The following is a 22,132-nucleotide window of genomic DNA, read 5'->3' on the forward strand; positions in this document are numbered from 1 at the left end:
TTTTACGTCACTGTTCTTGTCATTTTCTTCGTTGCATTTGTTTGTAAGCAGAAGCTATAAATGATTTATCCACAAACCCTGATGCAACACAGTATAAACTGAGTTATGGATCCCTGCTTTCATGTAAAAAACACAAGCAGTCCTTCTCACTACAATCACCGCAGGCTTTTGTGCACAATTACACACACACACACACACACACACACTGGACCTGCGTTTGAGAAGCGCAAAATTAACCCAAAGCAATTCCTCTCTGGTTGCAAATATTGAGACACTACATGCTGATGATGACTCTGAAAATTCAATGCTAATATTCTCTCAGCCTGATTTTCTAGCAAGTGCAGTTTGGCATATGTTTGAATACGCTCAAATCTTTTCACAAATACAGCCATGTCCCTTTAAAACATGATTCTGAATCACCACAGTAAGGTAGCTGAAAGACAAAGAAAAATAAATTTACTCCATAAAAAAATATTTTTAACTAAATGTCACTGCCCTCATGTTGTTTGTTTGACATCCTGCCCATTGGTGTTATTCCCAATCGCAATACACTATGCCACACTTGCTCCACTGAAGACAACGATCATTATTCAAAGTGACTTGCTAGAAATTAAATCTTATAAAGTGTTATTTACCCCGATTATTTTTTTAAAAGGTCACTCTCGATTGATGATTTTACAGATGAAATCACAGATTTATTGATTCAGTAAAGCAAATATTTTTCAGTCAGGGGACACCGATGAGTCTTGATCAGCTATCAATGTTATCAGTGGCTCACTAGCCTTGTCAACCAAGAACTTATTTCTTCTTGTTAAATCAGAAAGACGATTTAGATGTCGCCACATTTTTTTTTTTATGCCGTCATGGACATTATCTTGCCATAAATTCAGCGACTTAGCCACAATGCTCATTGCAATGCACTTCATTTTCCTGAGGTAAAACAAGATACAGTGGTACCTCGGTTTTCGAACGTCTCAGACTTCAAACAAAAATTTAGAGATTTTTTTGCTCCGGATTTCGAACAAAAATCTAGAACTCAAAAAAAACATAACGTGCGCGGACCGATCAGCTGACCCACGACGCGCTTTGTTATAGTGTGTAACGCAGCCTCTGTATGGAGACGTGTCCCGTTAGCTACATTTACTGACTGTTTTTTCTTCATATTGAGGTGTAAAACCTTTCCTGCCTCCACACTGGACCGTGGTAGAGTGTCACAGGGGAGGTGCTCGCTCTCCACACCTCCGAGGCTCCACTCCAGGGTTTGATGTCCTGTTGTGGGCTGGAGCTGGGACAGGGATGAGGCGAGTCTGGGACAGAGCGTGACTTGGTTTATGACTTGGTCACAGCCAAACTGCACAGAAGCGCACATTCAGAGCTGGACACGCACCGGGCACCTCTTCACTTCTGGAGAGACGTCACTCACTCGGCAACCCCTCCCACATGCAGCGGCCACACACATAGAGGAACAGCCACCTGCAGCAGACACTCTACATTCACACCTACAAAAGACTATTTTAAGGCTTGGAACACATTATTTCTTTTTCCATTCATTGTAATGGGAAAAATCGATTGAGATTTCGAACAAAACGCTTCTCGAACGGCCGTCTGGAACGGAATGTGGTCAAGAACCGGGCTACCACTTCTTCGTGCTCTTTGACGTTTGATATAAAAGGCATATGGATGGATGGATGGATGGATGGATGGATGGATGGATGGATGGATAGATAGATAGATAGATAGATAGATAGATAGATAGATAGATAGATAGATAGATAGATAGATAGATAGATAGATAGATAGATAGATAGATAGATAGATAGATAAGGCATATTTTATTTTGTTTTTATTTCATGAGATGGTTCAAGAATGCCAGAATTGTGTTCATCGCAGTCATGTAGAACATTTGATCAGATTTTAAATTCAATGATACAGTGATGTTGCCAGCAAATCCTCTCTCCTTTACTCTCGTGAATATTCTCAGTACCTTTCCTGCGTCTCTCTGTTTCCAGAGACACCCTCACCACGAGCCCGCCGGCTCAGTGGATTGTGAGTCCAACAGCCGGAGCGGCAGCAGCAGATAGGCACCGACTGTGCAGAAGGGGGGAGTGGGTTGTGAGATAAATAGTGAGAGAGAGGGAGCGAGAGATGAAAAGAATACTAAATGAGAGAGAGGCGCTCATTCTGAAGGAAGCAACAGCCACAGCAACTGTTCATTCGCCATCCTTCGGGCTTTCTCTTGCAATCGCTGACTGACGCTGGGGGGAGTTAGAGGGCACCAGGACCCGCTGAGGAGCGCCGTCTCAAGGACAGACACATCTAAGCGACGCTCCCTCACCGCAAATGCCTGGATTATATTTCGCGGATTCCCACTGTCAGGTGGGGGAAACCATCTCAGAGTGGAAGTAGTCGTGCGGATAAAAGGCTGTCCGCGGGAGGAAGGAAGAAGGAGGGGAGAAGAGCGTGTGTCTGCGCGCGGGTGTGTGTCAGTGACGGGGTCATTACAGCGGCGGATGCCTTCTTCTGAGGGTGACAGAGACTGAGGAGACCTGAAGCCTGGCGAGTCCACACAGAGGTGGAGCAGAGTCAGCAACTTGTTGACCAAGACCGGAAGAACACACTCGGATTCACACACAGCTGGGCAGATGAGGCGGCTTCAGGGACCACGGTTCAATCCTGGGTGAGCTCACACAACTTCATGTCACCATGGCCAGTGCTACTACATGGAGATATCAGAAAGGGATGCGCTTGTATCACACCACCGAACAAACCTGAGATATCAGTAATGTGTTTGATCATAACCAGAGGCAATGTATAAGTTGTCTACATGGTGGAGAACTCTCAGGGTCTTTTCAGGTCTCAGACAGAAGCCTGATAATCATCCAAAAGTGATCTAATATGCAGACAGGTGAGTCACGAACTGTAACTTCAGTAGGCTTATGCTGAAGGCTTGTAGCGGGTCTTGTTTGTGTGCTTTGATGTGAGACGGAAAACACAGCGGGACGCCTGCGTGGTAATAGGACAGGAGTTGCCATGTATTGTGTCACCTCCTCCAGGTCTGCATACGGCTTTAAAGTCCGAGTTGGTGTGCTGTGAAATCACTCCTACCTTCTCTGCCCTTTCTTCTGTCACCAATTATAAGCTGTTACCTCTCTGCCTTTCCCTTTTGACTGTGATCCAATCTTCACTTTCATTCTCCTGCCAAACAATTGCCTCCACCTCTCAGGACAACATGGGTGACTGCCTTCCTGTCTGATGCTGACATCAGTCAGGAGTGGCGTGCGGTTTGATCCAGGCGTCCTCTGATACATGCCACAGATTGACCTGAAAAACCTCCAGATTCAGACTCCAAATGAACATTTTGGATTTCGGTTCAGAGGAAATGGTCTCCTAATCAGCTCATTATTTCCTGTTCCTCATTAGCTTGCCTTGGTTTCTAACTTTAGCAATGCTCAGACTAGACTTGGTGAAAAAAGAAACCTCAGACTCAGGCTGAGTTGGCAGGCAGACCGCCCCCGGGCTTATGGGCACACTTGCTGTTGGCGTCTGGTGGAAGAGAAACTTTGAAGAATGATGAAACCTCTCCAGATGACACCCTTTGTTTCTCCCAGACCTCTCAGGCTGTCTGAACCGCCGATTAATTCCTTCCTTCCCTCAATATATATTCATCAAATTCTCTATGTTTCTGATGCAAATTCAACTTGCATTGTCCTATCTGTCTGTTACCTACAACTTGTCCTTTTTTCACGTCCTATGGTCCTTGGATCTAATTCAGTATGTACTTCAATTTTATCAAGCATCACAAATAGGTATTTCAAAGGTACCTTAACAAGGCAAGTTCATTCTTTACACTCCTGGATTTACCACCTTACAGTACCTTCAAGCCCATGGCTCACTTTGACCAAGAGAGGATGCAAGAGAATTCACCCCTTGTGAAACGGCGCCTTTACAGCAATCGTGCTGTGCATTATGATGTTATTTGAGTAACTGCGCCTGTTTGTTGAGAATCGGTCACTAAACACACATGTGCTGCCGCCTGCATGATGTGTCCTTACCTCAGTTTTTTTACTTAGAAAAGAGTTAATAGACACAGAAGAATATGTGGGAGACGCTAAGTTGCCAATGTAGTGATGAATACGTCGGATTTTTCAGATGCAGGGACAATGCAATTATCATTCTTGTCTGTGGTAACCAGCACCTGAGGCATCTGGCAAGGAGTCTTTTGTAAAGAAGTTCAGTGCCCAAGACTAGTTTGCTAAGAATGACGAACATTGCCTTATAGCTCCGCTCTTTTTCGTCCAAACAGCTGCCACCATTCTCTGCTCAATGTAATGTGTTTCCTAACTTGCTGGCAATACTTCAAGACAGAAAGTTGGACTTGACACACTGTTTTTTGTTTTGACTCCAATGTTTACTTGAGAAAACATTACACAAAGTGCAATTTTAATGTTTAATGTTGTCTTTAATACACGTTCAATCAGACAGTCTTGCCAGGACGTGTCAAGGTGTTGATGTGTAAACTCGGTATTGTTAGCTTGTCTTTCACTGCCAAGTTGAGATTGTTGATTTCTGATGTGTGTTTTATGTGCTTGAAATGTTGCAACGGTTTTGGGTGAGTTGCCTGGAGACGGCGGGTGAGGAAAACCGCTCCCTGCTGCTCTACTTGACCCCCAAGTTTCAAGACAGTCCGACACAATTTTAACATCTGTGTAAGCGTAGAGTCGCTGTCCTCTACAAAAGATGGTGAGGAGAACTGAGGCGGAAACAGGAAGTGAGACATCTGCGGAACACTGGAACTTGAACGCTGTAAAAGATCTATGGCAGAAAATAAATATCGGAAGTCACAACCAAGAAGACAAACAGCAATCTAAATGGATATAACTGATGAATGCAAGTGAAAGTGTTAGGCTTAGGTGTTGACAGGTGCTGATCGCTCTTGTCTTTCTCCGGCAGGAGAACGCAGCAGCAAAGTGATCGCTTTTAGCGGCCTCTGGGGGAAGATGGAGAAGAAACCGAGTGTCAGAGCCACCGATCTGGATGAGCACACGGTGCTTGATTGATTGGCTGCATCCTCTCATTGGCCGCTCAGTTTAAACCTGTTGCTCCCTTCATTATTGTGCTGCACACTGACTATTGACAAGTATTGACCAAATAGTCAATATGGGACTTGAACAGGTGATTAAATAGGAACCTTTTGTTGGTGATGGTTGTGCTGATAAAAATCTTGGATTCTGTTTTTTAATTCATTGAACTCAGGTGAAGGCACAGGTGTAACTGAGCATATTGATGTTAGGAAAGGATGCATTACAACTGGTAAACGTTGGTTTAATAGCGTTAAAAACTGTCTAGAAGTGTGTTGGCCAGTGAAAGGTGGATTATTGTAATGTCAGAGTTACAGTGACCGGTGTCAGGTTTGTCCACAGCTGAGTGTTTTAGATGGTACATGCGGGTGATCCCTGTATATCACTGAGTTCACGTGTGGCTTTGGTTCTGTTCATGCTGCTGTGACACTTAATTGGTTCTTTGGTGTTCCAGCACAGTTCCTCCTCTGATCGTCTTTGAGTTACACTGCGGGAGACGTTTACAGAAGGGAGTCTTGCTTCAAGGCTTGTGTTTTTCAGGCGGACAATACCAACCATTACTTCTACCACCACAAGGCTGTCACTTTCCCTCTTGTCCTGCGCCTCTGCTCATCCAGTTTCTGTGCAGAGTAATTTCATGTTGCGCTGTCAGAAAGGGCTTGAACAAAGTCATGGTATGCAGTTTTTGGAGTTGAAAAATGAAAAAAAAATGAAAGCCCCCCCCACATGCACATGCAGCAAGGTTTATTGTTTATGTTTCAAAGTTAAATGCAAGTCAAAGTCTTTGAACAATATTTTGACATTTCGCCCAGAACAGCTCTTACTTTTTCGCCTCATTTCCTGCAACCAGTGGTGGGTTGATGAGCAGTGTGTCGCCGCTGTCATGGAAACTAAAATATGACCAGGATCAGATTTAGAGAATACATTTAAATAATAATAATAAATGAAATATTGGTTGGAATAACCTAAAAATTAAATGCTTTAAAAGTCAAGTCAAGTTGAACTGAGTTTGATCAATGTATTTCAATTCTTCATTCATCATATAGTGTTGCATTAAATGATTCGCAAGGTCCCTATTGGTCACAAATGTCTGAATCGGTCATAAAATGTCTTTACTCATTGCAAACCTGGTCTTCTCAAGAAAATGTGCATTAATGTAATTCTGTATTAACACCAACAGCATTTTGTAATGAAGCAAATTCGCCCAAAACAAACCCATTAAAATACATTATTTAATGCTGAACTTAAATGCACAATGAAATACTCATTAATTTAGGTCTGCTCCGTCAGAAGTCATAATCCTGCTCATGATTCTGAGGCACTCTCCTGACATCGTGTCATCTGAGGCAGATGATCTTGTGTGTGTGTGGCTGTACAGTGACAGATGCAGCTATAAATAAGAAAACAGAAGCAGAAAGCTCTTTGAGAATTTCAGAGGTTTAGGAAGCATGGGAGATCCTGAAAATCTGAAGGAGAAATGGGGGAGAATGATGCTTCAACCTGAGGAGGATGATGGGATGACAGTGAGAGGATTTGATTGGGCGGCTGAGAGTGTGTGGGTGTGTTGAAGTACCTTTGTTATATGCTTGGCTGTATAAGGATAGTTGACCCGGACAGATCTACAGAGGAGCTTGTGGTTGTCCTGCTGGGAAGATTTGAGACACATACTGACAATGGCAATTTCACTTCCTCTTAAGTAGATTTAAAAGAAGATTAGAGATCTTTTAAGAAGATCCGAAGATTCTTTTTAAACTAGAAATATCACTGTTTGAGTATGAGAAAGTGAACTGTAGTTACAGTATAATTTAGTGTATTAATCTGTGTGTTACACACGTGTGCTGTTATCACCCTTCTTCATGAGCAGCATGTTCTTGTATTTAAGCTGCAGTGTGGAATAAATACCTGATATTTTGTGTTACCTTTGCGAATCACTGCTGGTAGTGTTTTCCTGCTTGTTTGATTGGTGACACAATATTAACATATGTGTCAGTGGGGCTCACGATTTGCCTCAAGGAATTTTACCTGACGAAGTACACACTGGAAAAACTCAAAAAAACATAGCAACTTAATACTTTGTATTGGCTGGATTTGAACCTGCAACCTTTTGCCTCAATTTCCACAATACTGTCATCCTGCCTTCAAGATTTTCACAGTTCCTTCAACACCAATAAAGTCCACATGGAAATGTGGATTAAATGTCATTTAAATAGTTCAGAACTTGGGGGTGTTTCGCTAGCAGGCAGGTAAACAAGTGGCAAACAAACATGGCACAAGTGCTAAACACAGATGGACAAGCTCCATGTTCTCCTTGTGTGATGGCCCTAGCATCAGTTTGCCACAATTGCTCATGACCATTACAAATGTATATAGGATTCCTAAAGCTACAACATACTACACAGTCAGTGGTACAGCGTCAGTAAAACGTTGGCCAATGTACACAGCAATAACGTGAGTTTGAGCTGGGAGGTTGCTGCTTTTCTAGTTGTGCTTCTTATAGACTCATGACCTTATTGGGAGATCACACTCCCCTCCATGGCCTTCGTCTTTACTTCACTCATAATGTTTCATTTCCCATCACTCATCCTTGTTTTCCTTTCTCCTACCCTTTTACTTTCAATTTCACTTCCTTTAATTTACTTTCCTGCCTGCATCTCCTCTGCTCTGACCCTGGGCCTTCACATTCCGTGGCTCATTCTTCCGCTCATGCTTCCTGTCTGTCTGCCTGCACCACTCTGCTTGGCTGTCGCTCCCCTCTGGCTGCACAGGCTTGATAGAAAAGTTTTAAGGTCACCTGATATCGCTCATCCAGCACTCATAATAAATTAGCATTGTGCTTTGCTTCATTATTCAGACCGACACAGCCGACCCCGGAGTCATTCCCCATCTCCTAATTCTCAAATTGAATTTAGTGATGAGTGAATCTCCCCTTTCAAATAGCAGAAGAGATTCAGTGCTCCAGGGCTGTTATTGTTTTCAACATCAGCGAGGGGCCGTGATGAATTGACTCTTGCTTGTACTAAGCAGTTCAAGGTTCGCCAGCTATTCTAAGTCCTGTTTTAAAAACAAAACACTGCCTGTTACATATTTCACTGCGCAGCCTTCGACTGAACCTGCGCATAACTGAGCACAGCGTAAAACTACTTTTACAGCTGGAAAGATGTTGACGCTCTATTGTTACGTACGGTGTTTGACCTTCATGTTTTACCTTGAGCTGCTGCGGGACTGATGTTTGGCTTTTTTCTGTAGCTCAGCTTCTGTGTTAATAGAAATTGTCATTGCAGTGAAACCTGCAAGTTTCATGCAGCTCCTGATGGACAATTTGCGACGTCTTTATTGGTGAGGTCGTCCAGATTTAGGTCAAGTTTGTAGAGAAATTAACGTAAGCTTCAACAATTAGTCTTTGGAATTTGGTCTTAATAGGAATTCAATGTGATATTGCATTTGTAGCCACATAAAAAAGACGGTTCAATATATGATTATATGATTATTATATGATTTTAAGCACCTTTCAATTAAATAATATATTTTTTCTCTATGTGGATCTGCAGTTATAAAATATAATATGAATATATTTGGAGTGGAAAATATTAATAATATAATATTAAATATTTTTTTTTTTTTCCTCAAAAAAAGATAAAAGCTGTCTGAAACTAAAAGAAAAATATTTGTCTCAGCCTCATTTTTAAGTTCATGTTATTTTTTAGTTTAACGTTATGAGTGCAGACATGACAAGCGTTATCCGTTGGTTCAAAATACAGAATACAAACTCTTCACAGAAAGCATTTAACTGATGGGAGCCAATGAAAAAAATATGGTCACAGAAATGTGAGTCTTGGTTACAGTGCTATGAAGACACAAATAATACAGTTTGACTGAGGCCAAGTGAAATCCGAACCCGGGCTGAAAATGGCAAAAGAACCACATATCCGATTAAAACGTTGCTGACACAGCTGTGCTGTATTGCACTGCAACAATTAAAAAAAGTCAACATCTGTTTCTCAATCCTTCATCCCCACATTATAACCCACTTAGAACCAAATGTTTGCATCAAATTTGCGACCTGGTTAAACATGGCCAGTAAAATTCAATAAAAGTTAACAGCGTTCGGAACCTCCGCCTGTTGCTCGGCCATCTCTAATGCAATTTTAAAACCCCTCTGTGTGACGTTTGGTGTGAATGATAAACAGTTTTAATCCACAGAGACATCACCATTTCCAGACTTGAGCAATAATTCCTCATTACAAAATTGATTTGGTTCGGCTCCATCACAGAGCAGCTGCCATGGAACTCCAGCACACGTGGAAGTGTCTACCATCCAAAATGGCTCTTCAGGTTGTCCCCTTCATCTGTGTGTCGGTGGCAATTATGAGTCATGTTATGGTTTAAGTTGTTTTAAATTGCTGTCAGTGATTGTATTGAGGGACAGTGCCGATGTCCTTCAGTGGACAAGCTTGGGTGATGCCATCTGCAGCACGACCCAGAGGGCACGGCGGGCATTGTTCATTAAGTCTAACCACATGACTCCCACAGTGGGTTCTCACTGTTCATGTATGCTTGCACACATAAGGTCAGTCAGCCATCAGACTTTCTGTCACTCGCCTTCACTCATTCATGTGTGATTCTCAGCAGACCTAGTGATCTGTAAACACTCCACTAATGAATACTGGTTGGTTATTGATCCGTCCTGTGATTCCCCAGTTAGTTCTGGAACAATACAAGGAAGGTGGAGAGGAGGGCTCAGCTGATAGCAGTGATGGAGTGTTGTTCTCTGAGCCTGCAAATTGGATTTACTGATTCAAGTATCATTTGTCCAACACTGCTCACCACTGAAATTAAAATGCTAGTCCTTCCATGAAATACGGAGTAAAAATGTTGGTGATAAATCCCGGATCAGTTGAACATCAGTGGAGGAAGAGTTTATTTTTCACGTCGATGTGAGGGAATTTCCAACGCCTCAGGCTGACTACATCATTTTTTTTTTACTTAATCCATTTTTTTTTCCTTTGGTTGCGTCTTTTGTTTTTGTTCTTTTTTTTAAGGTGATTTTGGTGTCCTCCCTCTTGACTGACCCACGAGCCTGCACACTCACTTGCATACACACACTTAGCTCTGAGGGAGCACAGATTCAGACATTATTTCTGCCTCGCTGCTACACAAACATGCTCACAGAAGCCTGGGGACTTTTTTACCATTGGTTTCTATGCACACACACATAACGGAGCACTCATATATGTCACTCTCCCTGGACCGGAGCCGTGTGGGATTCACTTGCCGCGGCCGTTACATATGTGGTCTTTGGTCTTTTATATGAGTCATGAACAATAAAGGAGTCAAAAGTTGGATGAGCATGGATCTGCTTCACTTCCACTACACCTCAGATGGAACATTGTTGACCTCGCTCAGCAGAGACCTGTCAATCCTTCTGTAAAGCAACAGTATGAGGAAGTGAAAATAGAGTGTACTTTGAAGGCAAGGTCAGCTTATGACATCACAGTGCTCTATTATTTGTGTGTGCCTGAAGTGAAAGCAGCCTAAGTATATTGGTGCAGAAGGTCAGCTCCACATTGGCCTCATGCGACTGCTGTCACTGCACAATAACAAGCAAAGGTTGTGGGCAGATCTCATGTAACTCAAAAATATAATCACAAAACAGTCCATTTGGAGGCGAACCTGGTGCTTTCTGTGTGGCTGGGTTTCTTCCTGGCACTCAGACATGTTTCATCTGTGACTTTATTGTTGTCGTCAGGTGTGAGTGTGTTCTATGTCTCTATGAGTTTTTATCTGAACTGAGTTATTGAAAAGAAGTAGTGGAATGTAGGATGAACAGTGTTTGCATTGCCGACTTGAGATGTAGTTTGTTTAATGCTAGCCTTTAAAGCACTAATGCTCATATCTAAACATTACTTTTACGCAAATTGTATTCATTAACACGGATTGGATGCCCTGCAACAATGGCTTCTTCAAGGGTTGGTTCTCTGTCATAAGTTTTGAAACTCACGGTCAGAGAGGCTGAAAGTAATCTGGAAGTAGGTGTCCTTCATTTGCTTCAGTGCAAGTGCATTTCAGTGTTTTCGGGAGCCGTGAAGCTTTTGGCTACTTGCTCCACTTGCTTTTTGTCACGAAGCACTTGGTTGTGTTCTAAAACGCTGCGTGACATCGGCGCTGCTCACTTCTGGTTTTGTGCACGGACCCTGATTCGCTGTGTCAGCTGTGCACTTGGCTGTGAGAATTTTTAAGGAGAATGTACTTTGCATTTTTACCTTCTGACCGGTTTACAGGTCTTCAGGCTGAGACGCCTGGTTTACTCTGTTCACCCTCTTGAAAACTCCAACATCATCCTCCTCACTCTCCTCCCCTCCCCGTAGCCATTTTCAACTCTCAGACATGAATTTATCATGTGAATCCAAATAGAGCAACTACTCTTTGTCTCCTTGCATGTCATTGGTCCTGAATGAATAATTCAGGCGCCATGGTTGAAATTAGGATGAGGGAGAGAAACAGAATTATTTTGGAGCCACACCATTCAAGCCATTTCCAAGCTCCTGCTTCATGCCATGTCTCATCAACAGCATTCACTGTTTACTTGTGCTTTCTCTTATTCCTCTCACCAGTTTCCTCAGATGGCTGAATGCTTCCTTGGATTTCTTGTGAATCCTGTTTTTTGTTTGCATTTCTGAAAGTGGATTCCATGTTTGCTGATAGGTTCTCACACATATATGAACCAACTGAAAAGACTTGGTGGCATAACACGCTGCAGTTTCTTTCACCAGCTTCCTGCCTCAAACACGGCCTTTCATCCCTTTGGCTCACTTCCTGTCTTCCTCTGCCTCAGCTGCACTCAATGTTTGGGCTTCTTGGCAGTTTGTACTGGCTTTGCAGCATTTCTTAGCATTATGAGAGCTCAAACTCACAGTGCAGACCTTTGGATTTTGAAAGAGCCAGTTAAACGTGCTAATCGGTGGCAAACCTCCGAGAGTCCTTTTCGTCTTTACATCCATGAACTTTAAATGAGCAGACGCAGCCCAGCATTGTGTGCGCATAAGTTCAATCATGCGCCTGGATACACACATACACATGCAGATAGAAACCCACACTTGGATGATAATTCCTGGCCTCCTGGGGCATCATTGAAACTTTCCAGCCATGACCTCGCTAAGAGCCGGAGAGATGAGAAACGAGAGACCAAGAGAGTCCTTGAATTTGAATCAGATGTTCCCCGGGGAGAGCGGCCATCATCTCTGTGTTTTCCCAGAGCCTCGGCTTGCTTCAGTAGCTCAAGGACCCTGTCGTTGCTAATGTCCTCTCTGAGAAAATAATGTGCCATCACACACTTAGCAGCTTTTTTTGACAGGAAGAAAACTAATCTGATGCATCAGAGGAAGAGAGTTTCCATTATCCACTCTCAGCAGCTCCACTGATACGTCTTTATTTAAGCGGAAACTTGAGCGAGCACCATCAGCTGTTGGTAATGAGATTAAGCAACAAGACAATTTAAGTGTTTACTGTAGAGTGCCTTACATGTTTAGCTCGCTTGATGTTTAAAAACAGATGTTAGAAGCCAAGACTTGCACCAGAACCCACCTTCACTCCTGCTCCTTTCATGTTATATGAACTATATCGATTGTTTTTGGCATTAGCAAACTGCTTTACACACTTTAATAGTTCCTGTAAACCTTATATACGTCATCCCATGCATGTTGGGTTGGATGGAGAAACCCAGTGAATATGCGTCTGCCGTCATGTGTGGTTGAGATCCATTACAACTAGTATTTCAAAGCTTATGTTGATAACAATGTACATAAGCATTTAAGAGATACATAGAAATGTGCGACTGAATTGTAAAAGTACTTTATGTGTGGATTTATAATGGACGGAGCTGCTTTCAAAATATATTTGTTTATTTTTCAACTTCCATCGCTGATCAGTTTGGTGGCTGATATTTATAGCGAGTAAAAGGTAGCATTTCACATTCAATTTTTTCCTGTGAAAAGTTTCCATGATGATGTGACCGACCTTGATGCGCATCCATCAATAATCGCCTTTTCGTAGGGCGGAGATGACCAACCTGAATTTTACATTTTGGCGTTAATATTCTCGATGCAGTGTTATGTTTTTTTTGCATTTGCAAAAAAAAAAATCCTCCCAGAAATGGGAACAACTAGATCCAAGGTCTCGATGTGGTGAGCTTCCTGACATTGAAGGAAGGTTTGTGTTTTTAGGGACATCACAGGTTGAATGCTTTTTTTCCCTTTGAAGCAGATTTGTTTAGATAAATTCCATTACCTGATAGTGAGAAGTATTCCGACTATTCCAATTATGAGTTCTGCTGCTGGAACATATAAAACATGAGAGAGGCTTTGCCACCTTAGAGTCAAAATTAAACAGAATATAATGGACTCCATTTCTGTGCGTGTGCCGTGAAGAATGTCAGTTTTACTGCGGAATTAGCTACAAGTGAATAAGAATCGAAAGTCACGGCAAATGGCTTCAACTAAGAATCCATGTTATTATATCTGTGCCATTCGTCTTCATTCATCTTGCATTCTTTCAACACTTACTTCACAGTTCAAGGACTCGTGAAGGTAATGTTCCTCATCTAAAGTGTGTTTCATGCAGAGAAACATTTCAGATATGTTAATCTGGTGTCATACAAAGACGTGTGTGCCTCCACACGGAAGTGCAGACACGTCTAGTCTAACATCAGCTGTCACATGGCGGCTCCCTAAGGTCGTCTTGGTGACCTCGCCAGTCTGCTGTCACTCACGATCCCTGAAGTCGCTCAAAAACATCTATCACCTCGAGTTGTCCCGCCGCACCCCATTTTGTCCCGTCTCCTCTACGCCTCATTGTCTGTTTTCACCTGGAATTGTCCTGTCTCTCATCGGCTTTGATGACCTTTTCTTGAACAGTCCTCCCCTCCTCCTCCAGCGAACGATCTGTTTCTTTTCCGGCACCTTGCTCAGCCATGTTTACAAAGCAAACTCGTGTGTGTGTACATGAATGTGTGCTGCTGTGGGAGGAGGTAGACTGTCCCCTTTGGGAAAAAAGATGCTGAAAGTGTGATCATCACAGGACTGTATTTCCAGCCACAGTACCACATGAACACATCCTTGATAGCAGCAATTCTCAGTAGTTGTTTAATGGGTCATGTCCCCCCTTTTATCCTTGCACCTCTCCTGACATCTCACTCTTCTGCTCACTTGTCTTTCAATGTCATCCGTTCCCGTTTTTCTCTCTCCTTAACCTCTATTCCCCCCCCCCCATCTCTCTGCTCGCCTCTGTCATCCCCACATCTCAAACCGCAGCAATGGCTCCTATTGGCTCCACGAGGTGCAGGCATCCAATCAGATTCCGGGCTAACAGGGTCACCATTATCCATGAAGCTGTGCAGTCGCTCTGCCTCCAACATCCCTGCCATCTCTGGATATCCAAGTCGCACTGCTGGTGAACAGGAATATCCTCTTTAGAGCTACGGTTTATTCACACGAGCTCTTCTTCCAGGAGCTAATTTGATGTCAAGTTCTTTCATTTCCCACGTCCATTCACCTTGGCAAGTGTTGGAAGACAGACACAGACTGGCTAACCACACATCTGCAGTCTTTTTATGCATTCGGGTCAAAGCTATGTACATATTCATCATAAATTCTCTACGTGTGAATCTGGCACCACGCTGCACTTCAAAGACCCAGGAAAGGAAAGCTGTCTCGCGCCTCCCCTCCCCCTCGTTTTCCCCTCCAACTCATTTCTTTTCCCACTGTTTATTTGTCACACAGTCACTTGTATATTTATATGCTGTCTGTCAGTCGCAGCGGTTGTATATGGGAGTGGGAATGGAATCGCTCCTGCTCTCTAGGCAGATGTGGCCTTTTCATGCCGCAAAACGTCAATGAATGCATTTTATGTTTTGACGCCTTGAATAATGAACAGCCAATGATTCTATTTTAATTTGAAGAAGGCGCTTGCGTGGCAACATTGGAAGATTGATTCCTTGTTATGTCCCTTGCTGCCATCTAAGTCAGACCTATGAAGGCTGCTCATCACACAGACAGATGGTAGCGTGGACTGTAATGATGTTTCTTGATGATTTTGTCATGGCTTGTCAAGGATGTGGAACCCAGTTGCTGAATTGTTGCAGGTTTACAGAAGGCTCCGCAGAGCGAGGGTAGTTTAACAATTTATTTAAATAACAAATATATATCATAAAAGACGAACAGGAATGATGAACCAAGGACGTCAACACCAAAACGCGGCGTGAGGAAACATGAGCAGGAGCAGGGAGAAACCTGAAAAGAAGTGAATAAGATTAAGCCTGACTAAGGGGGACAACAGAAAACGCACTCTGAGGTTGCTCACGAGGCCAAAAAGCCCTCTGTAGTGGATCTAAATCACACACACACAAGGAATAACTATAACGCAGAGAAACAGGAGAAGTTAGTCTAACCAAAACACTCACACACGCAGCAGCAGCAAGAAGCATTAAAGAAAAACTGAAGCGAGAGTAACTACGGAGGCGGCTGAGAAACGACGTCAAGCACGCACAGAATTTGGAACGACAGGAGCACGACAGAAGCGAGAGTCGATGGAGTTTACCGCGGGGATGCGAAGCAACCATCTGGTGACGCAAGCTGGAGCCGCGGTGTTGAAGTCCATGAGAGCTTGATTTGCAAATGAGTCCCAGCCGTGTCGCTCGGAAAGCTGTGGAAAAACAAGGAAACAGAAACACAGAAACAAACAGGCAATAACAAAATAAAAGCAAGAGAGAAACACGTAACATAACAGATTTCTCCTTTTACATTTTCTCCTTGTGCTACTTTCAAACATCGAATATTGCGAGGTCTCGGACACCATGTCCTCTGCCATACCTAGCCTTTAATATGAGCTTCCACTTTTGTTCATACTGCGAGCAGATGTTGAATAGAGAGAACTTTGAAAGGAATAGATTATTTGTGTCCACGAGACGTTAAATGGAGCAGCATCAAGATGGCCTCTCGGAGCATCGGGCCTAATTTGCATCATTAAGTCTTCTCATCTGTGGAACAGCTTTGACCTTCTGCTTTATCAGTGACAGACTGGGACAGTGTCATGCTCTTTTCCTGCCATTTCATCCATCAGACTCACTTTCCTGTCCTCCGTGTCCATCATCTCTCCCTCGCTTTGACACACAAATCCATATCCACCACTCGTCATTGTTCTTTCATGCAGCGCTGCACTTATCAATTTCAACCCCGGCCTTAATTTATTTTCATCGCTTATTCACAGGGGTATACCAGGGAGGAGAAGATGGTTTTCTTGGTTTAAATTCCCTGTTTGGTTTTCACCGACCTAATGAGCCAGAGAATTGAATCCCTTTCTTGTGTTTTGATAGCGGAGGAACACAAATAGTCTCACACATATTGATGGACGTGAATACACTACACACAGCAACCGTATAAAGCAAAAGGGGCCAGTTCCCTTTCAGGTGCGGTGTCTCCAGGGAAATGTTGTTGTGTGCAGAGATTGCTCGGTTATCATCACAATCTGGAGCTGCGCTGGGAAGAGGACGTGATTGGACTTTCCAATGGCCGACCAACGGCGCGGCAGTAAGGTGTTGTTGAGATCTATTAACCATAAAGCAGTGCTATAATGAAAAACTTGATTCAATTTACATTTTGTGATGGAAATGGAATCTCACAGAGTCACATTAATAAGACACACCTCATATTCATCTTCACACATCTGAGTTTTGAGAATGCAGGATGCCCTGCAAAATGTCAACATGATGTTGCTGGTGCGCTTGGATAAAGTGGAGGTGGAATCTTTCAAGATACTATGAACGATATAATTAAAAAAAAACTCCCAGAGATTACCATCAAACTATGAGCAGAGAAGGTTATTCAAGTCTTAAACTGTTGACACAGTGAGCGCTCAGGTGATGACTTCCTGTCAAATCAGGTTGAAAGGTTCAGGTAACCTCTGAACAGAGTTTACCATGTAATCTGAAGAATGGAATTTGGAAAGGCGCTGAGAGGAAACAGTGCCCTCAGGGGCCCCAAGATTACTCAACATCACCCCACATTGACATCCTTTCAACGGAACAAATGACTCTCTGTTGTACAGTGTTCCAGGCTTCTAGTGCGTTGTCCACTGCTGCTGCTTCTCTGATCACGTCAGATAGCGTAGAAGGTGCTGCAGAAGTCAGATAAGATGCCTCTCCAGGTTCTGAGCAGTAAGATGGAAATGATGATTTGCTAGGTTTGTGGGTAAGATTCTAGGAAAGGTTATCAGGGATGTGCCAGGTGGGTTACCTCATCCACTGAGCTCGGCTTGTAGATCAAGAGGGCGAAGTGTGAAGAAAGCGGCGCCTTCTTTTTCCCATATATATTTTTTAGTTTCGCTCTTCCTCACTCCAACATGCCGCTTAGACCCCCCACCCCCCAGTTTCTAGTTGCTCATGCTGCTGCTTCATGTTTAAGTTTGTAGTGGCTCCCTGGGAATCGCTCCCCTGCTAACTTGGAATACAGTACTTGACTTTTAATCAGCCCCGCCAGAGTGGTGTTCTGAGACTGACACTCCCGCTTCCACAGTCGAGTTGTGACAAACTCCATGAAAGAGTCAAATCAACTTAACAATTCTTAGTGACAAGAATGCACCAACAACCTGAAGAAGTCAAAAATATCTGTTTGCTTGCTTGCAAAACTCCCACAACTCCCACATCCCTTGCTTTCAGTAATCCCGAGACGCCGCTTGGATACCCCCCACTTTCGTCTACTACTTCAGTGTGAAGTACTCGACAAGAGTGAGCGTGACAATACGTCAACAACCTTGTCGTATTGCAATTCTCGTGCAAGTGAGTAAGAAGCTTGCTCGGAAACCGCCTCTGGTCCTCCGTATTTGCTGCTCTGCCACATCAGGAGATGCCGGTGATGTGGCACGGGCATCTTGTCTGGACGCCTTGTGGATGCTGGCCAACCACACTCAGCTTACCCCTCACTTCTCTGCCGCTCTCAGAGGAGCTGAAGGAATCTGGGCCTCCTTAGATCAGGCCCTCTCCTGCTATGCAGAAGAATGAATGCTTGAATCTGACAGACCCTGGAGTGAACAAAATCCTAAAACATCTATCATATCTAAGTTTAAGAAAGGAAGCGTCCCCACTCTGAACACCATCTCACCTCCTCTCATCCCCTGTAATCACAATGGTGACAGCCTTGGCGTGAGAGAGACGATTGTTTGCACTTGCATCAGGCAGAAGCTTCATCTGTGGCCCTGGATTTACATCAGCAGGCAAACAAAAGGGGGGATTTTGGGAGAGTCATTTTGTGACAGTGTTGTCAGATATAGTTAACCGCACTGTCAGAGCCCTCTGGAAGCAAGTGCGAGATAATTAATCAGCCATTTCAATTCAAACCAGTAATAAGGCCACTGATCCTCAAAGGGAAATTCTAATTCACTTGTCATCGTGCGTGTCATTCAAAGTGATCCGTCGCCGCGTGTGTGGAAGTTTTTCCCTCTGAGATGAGTTGGGTTTGATTAACAATGAGATAAAGGCTAAGTATAAATACTTGGTCTTTATCTTCTGCCGCTATTATCGGTTCCTCCGGATCTGCCAGTCTCACTAATAGTGTAATAATCCGAGTGCATGCTGGGTAATTAGACTCCAAGATAAACAAGTGCAGCAGTGATTGTTGCGCCACAATGTGTCGTGTAAACACAAGCTTAGTCGCTGTCGTGTACAATTCTTAGGTCTTTAACCAGCTGGTGTGGCTCTTGGTTAAAGCAGGAATCGTACCATTGTTCATAAAGCAAGCTGCTTCTCCCAGATTTAAATTTGATTGAAAAATAATAAAAACTATATGATTCTTGGTTTTACAAAGATAGAAAATTGCCAAACCTTTGTAGGAGACTTGCCACCGTTTGGCGGATCTATAGCATTTTTAGGTCAATTCCGGTGAAGCTTTGCGCCAGAGGGAAGTGACGTAAGAAGAAGCAACATTCTTTTAAACCTTTTTCACTTCCTCACGCTCAGTTCTTGCCTCATATCCATCTGTATTTGGTAATTATTCACTGTAGAGTTAATTTACCGCTCACCAGGCCGCAGCACTCCGAGGCCTGGAGCCACATTTGACTGCATCCAACGCTCCTGAGGTGCATATGAATTGAGTTAAACATTGAAGATTACTATTGTTTCCATTAGATATTTTGATAGTTTGGCTATCATTTTTGTGCAGTACAATTGGAACAATGATGTCACTGACTTATTTACATTTAGTTTTTAATAATATTTCAGAATTTAATTTGTTTTTACCCTATTACTATTAAAGCATTAAATTATCAACAGATAGATGTACTATAATGTGTTTGTTCAAGTATCTGTCAAGTCAAAAAACATCCTAAATTTAGTTACGTGTTGGGATGAAAACCCAAATTTACTACGGTGGCATTCCACTGTCTGGCTGCTGAGCCGAAATGACGGCTGCTCTCTAGATTTATGATAACAACACAGACCTTTACACCCAAGACTCCATTTGACCCCGGAGGGGGGGAAAATATGATGTCATCTAGTCGAAATAGTCTGGCTTTACAGTGGCTAAGTGAGTCTAAAAAAACCACACCTGAGCAGAAAGAAGCCTTGTGGTTCCCGGCAATGTTACCAATCTAATAACGGCTGATTCCCCAGCTGCCTGCTGATGGCGTGTATTTGTGCGTCTGTGCTCTGGGTGTGTGTCGACATGTGGTCAGGTTTGATCCAAAGATAAACAGGTCACAACACCGCGGGCCACGAGAATCATCACTGCAGCTACAGCTAATTGAAGGTGTCGGGTTTTCAGAGGACACAAAAGATTCCTGTCACTGTGCGAGCAATTTTTTTTTTCATTTAAACTTGGACAGACGTGGACTGCTGAAGTGACAAATCTTTTTTCCTTGGCTAGAAGCAGATAATCATTAGTTTAATTTGATGCGATACAGGCCAGCAGTACAGGCAAATGAAGATATATTCTTCTTCATCTTGTTTCTCTTCTTCTTCTTCTTCCTCATTTATCACATCCATGAGTCTCATTGGTTCTATTCCTCTTGTGTCTTCAACATTCCCTGAAAGTCAGACACATTTTCTTTCATTTTTCAGCCACCAAAGTTTGCCGTCAAAATCCCTTTTTCTTGCGGTTGGTGGGTTTCTGCTCTGAAAACCTAAAAAAAAATGCTGCTTTGTCATGGGTACTCAAAAAGAAGCATCGAACTATGAAGAGAAGGAGCCAAATGAATGTGCTGAGCTTCAAGAAATATAGTATTAAAAGAAGAATGCTTTATTTTTGACAAGAAAGTATTCAATAATTGACTATGTTGACCAATGGTTGTTGGCCTCTGGGCCATGTGGTGTGTATGCGGGAACCTTCCCACAAGTTTAAGGCTCAATTTGAGGATTAAAACTTCATAATAACTGGGTCATTATAATTGAATTTCAGTTTGGTTTGGGTCCTGGTTAAGTTTAGCCATTTGTTTTAGATGGATAGGTTTAGGGTGAGAGGCTGGGGAAAGGGTTGTGGGTTGTGGTCAACACAAAACAAAAAACAAATGTGTGTGTGTGTGTGTTTAGCAGTTTTGCAGGTGGCTAAAGGCTCTTAAAACCCATCTGCCTGCGTCAGTTGACGTCATCTTTCTTACAAAATGGCCGCCGTATATCAAGATTAACAGCTCATCCTGGAGAAAGCTGTTATGGTTCCTGTGGTGCCAGTTTTTACACTGTAGCTCCTGAGCTCCTAACACATATAAAGCCTTGCACTCTCTACTCGAGGAGAACTGCTCTGTGCAAAGTCTCTTGTTCTGTCCAAAACAAATGAGTCACTAAGATGCTGAGTCACGACCAAAAGCAGCCGAACACCAGACTCCCAAAAGTTTGTTTGGCCTTGCATGCGTCTTCAACTTATGACTATCTCACTATGCACCGGCTACATTTAGACTACAAAGCCTCCCAGAACGCTCAGAGGATACACATCTCCGGCATCGGAATCGTTTTCAGCATGTGGTTGTGGAGGTGACTGTGACTCAGCTAATTTATGGCTTATATAATAAGCAGGTGAAATATAGAATTACATTAGTGTTTACGGTTAATTTGTTCCCTGCTTAGTCAAACAACCAAAGTACAAACAAACAGGGCGCGTGTCCTACTTTTATAGAGATCGCTTTTTGAAGACTCATTTTTTTCTCTCTGCCTTTAATCCCACGACACCAACGCGTGTAGTTACCAGCGCCGTCAAATGTCATATTTTATAGTGAGTCGGAAAAACAATGACACATGGAAGCACCTGGGGATGTTTGAAAATACACGCACAACTCCAATTACCGATAAAGTCAAAGATTTATAGATCCTAAACATGTAAGAAATGGACAGGAAAGGCAGCAGAAGTCTTTGTTTTGACAGGTGGGTGCGTCCCACGGTCGCAAAAACGACGCGAGAACAAATGCAATGTTGAGATCCAGTCACTACAGAGGACTCAAACGTGCCCACTCGCACATACGTACACTTCACTGGTGGCTGTCTTGTCATTTGAAGATGTGGACTGCACAGCGCTGTCGCTCATTAAAACACAAAAGGCGATAACAAAGCCAGAAGCGAGTGGGAGCCAAATCAAGTACAGAACAAAAAGATCAAAAAGATGAAGCAATATTATTTCCTTCTTTCCGCGTTTCTCGGCTGTTCACAGACACATCCGGCGGTTTGAAGCTCTAACTTGTGAGTGATGCCCTTAAGGGTCGAAAACTGTCACCACAGAGGAGGAAGTTTAACTATAGGAAAATACATTTTAATGAATTATTTCCTAAGAACTGGTCTGCTGTCCTTCCTCCTGCTCTTGCACCTACTGACTCCTCATTTCCACCTCAAATCACTATATCATCAGCGAACATCATGGGCTAGCTTATTCTAACTGTACCAGAGATGAAGTGGTGATATTGTTTCTAAAGACTTGTTTTTTTTTTTACTTTTTTGGGGCGTTCAACAGGAGAAATTATAGGAGAAATATTTGTTCTCTAGCTCAACTATGTGATGATTGCTGAACCCTTTTGGAGAAGAAAGTTCTCCT

The 22,132-nt window shown here is 43.0% G+C and overlaps 1 protein-coding gene across 1 annotated transcript in view; it reads left to right on the forward strand.

The window, feature by feature from the left end:
• The first annotated feature begins 2,046 nt into the window (after window positions 1-2,046).
• Window positions 2,047-22,132, forward strand: part of LOC128769598 (leucine-rich repeat and immunoglobulin-like domain-containing nogo receptor-interacting protein 3) — a 32,175-nt gene continuing 12,089 nt past the window's right edge. The window contains exon 1 of the mRNA XM_053883446.1: window positions 2,047-2,677. The gene's annotated coding sequence lies outside the window, so the exon portion shown is untranslated. The remainder of the gene's footprint in view (window positions 2,678-22,132) is intronic.

Source organism: Synchiropus splendidus, chromosome 13, assembly GCF_027744825.2.
Source record: "Synchiropus splendidus isolate RoL2022-P1 chromosome 13, RoL_Sspl_1.0, whole genome shotgun sequence".
Lineage (NCBI taxonomy): Eukaryota > Metazoa > Chordata > Actinopteri > Syngnathiformes > Callionymidae > Synchiropus > Synchiropus splendidus.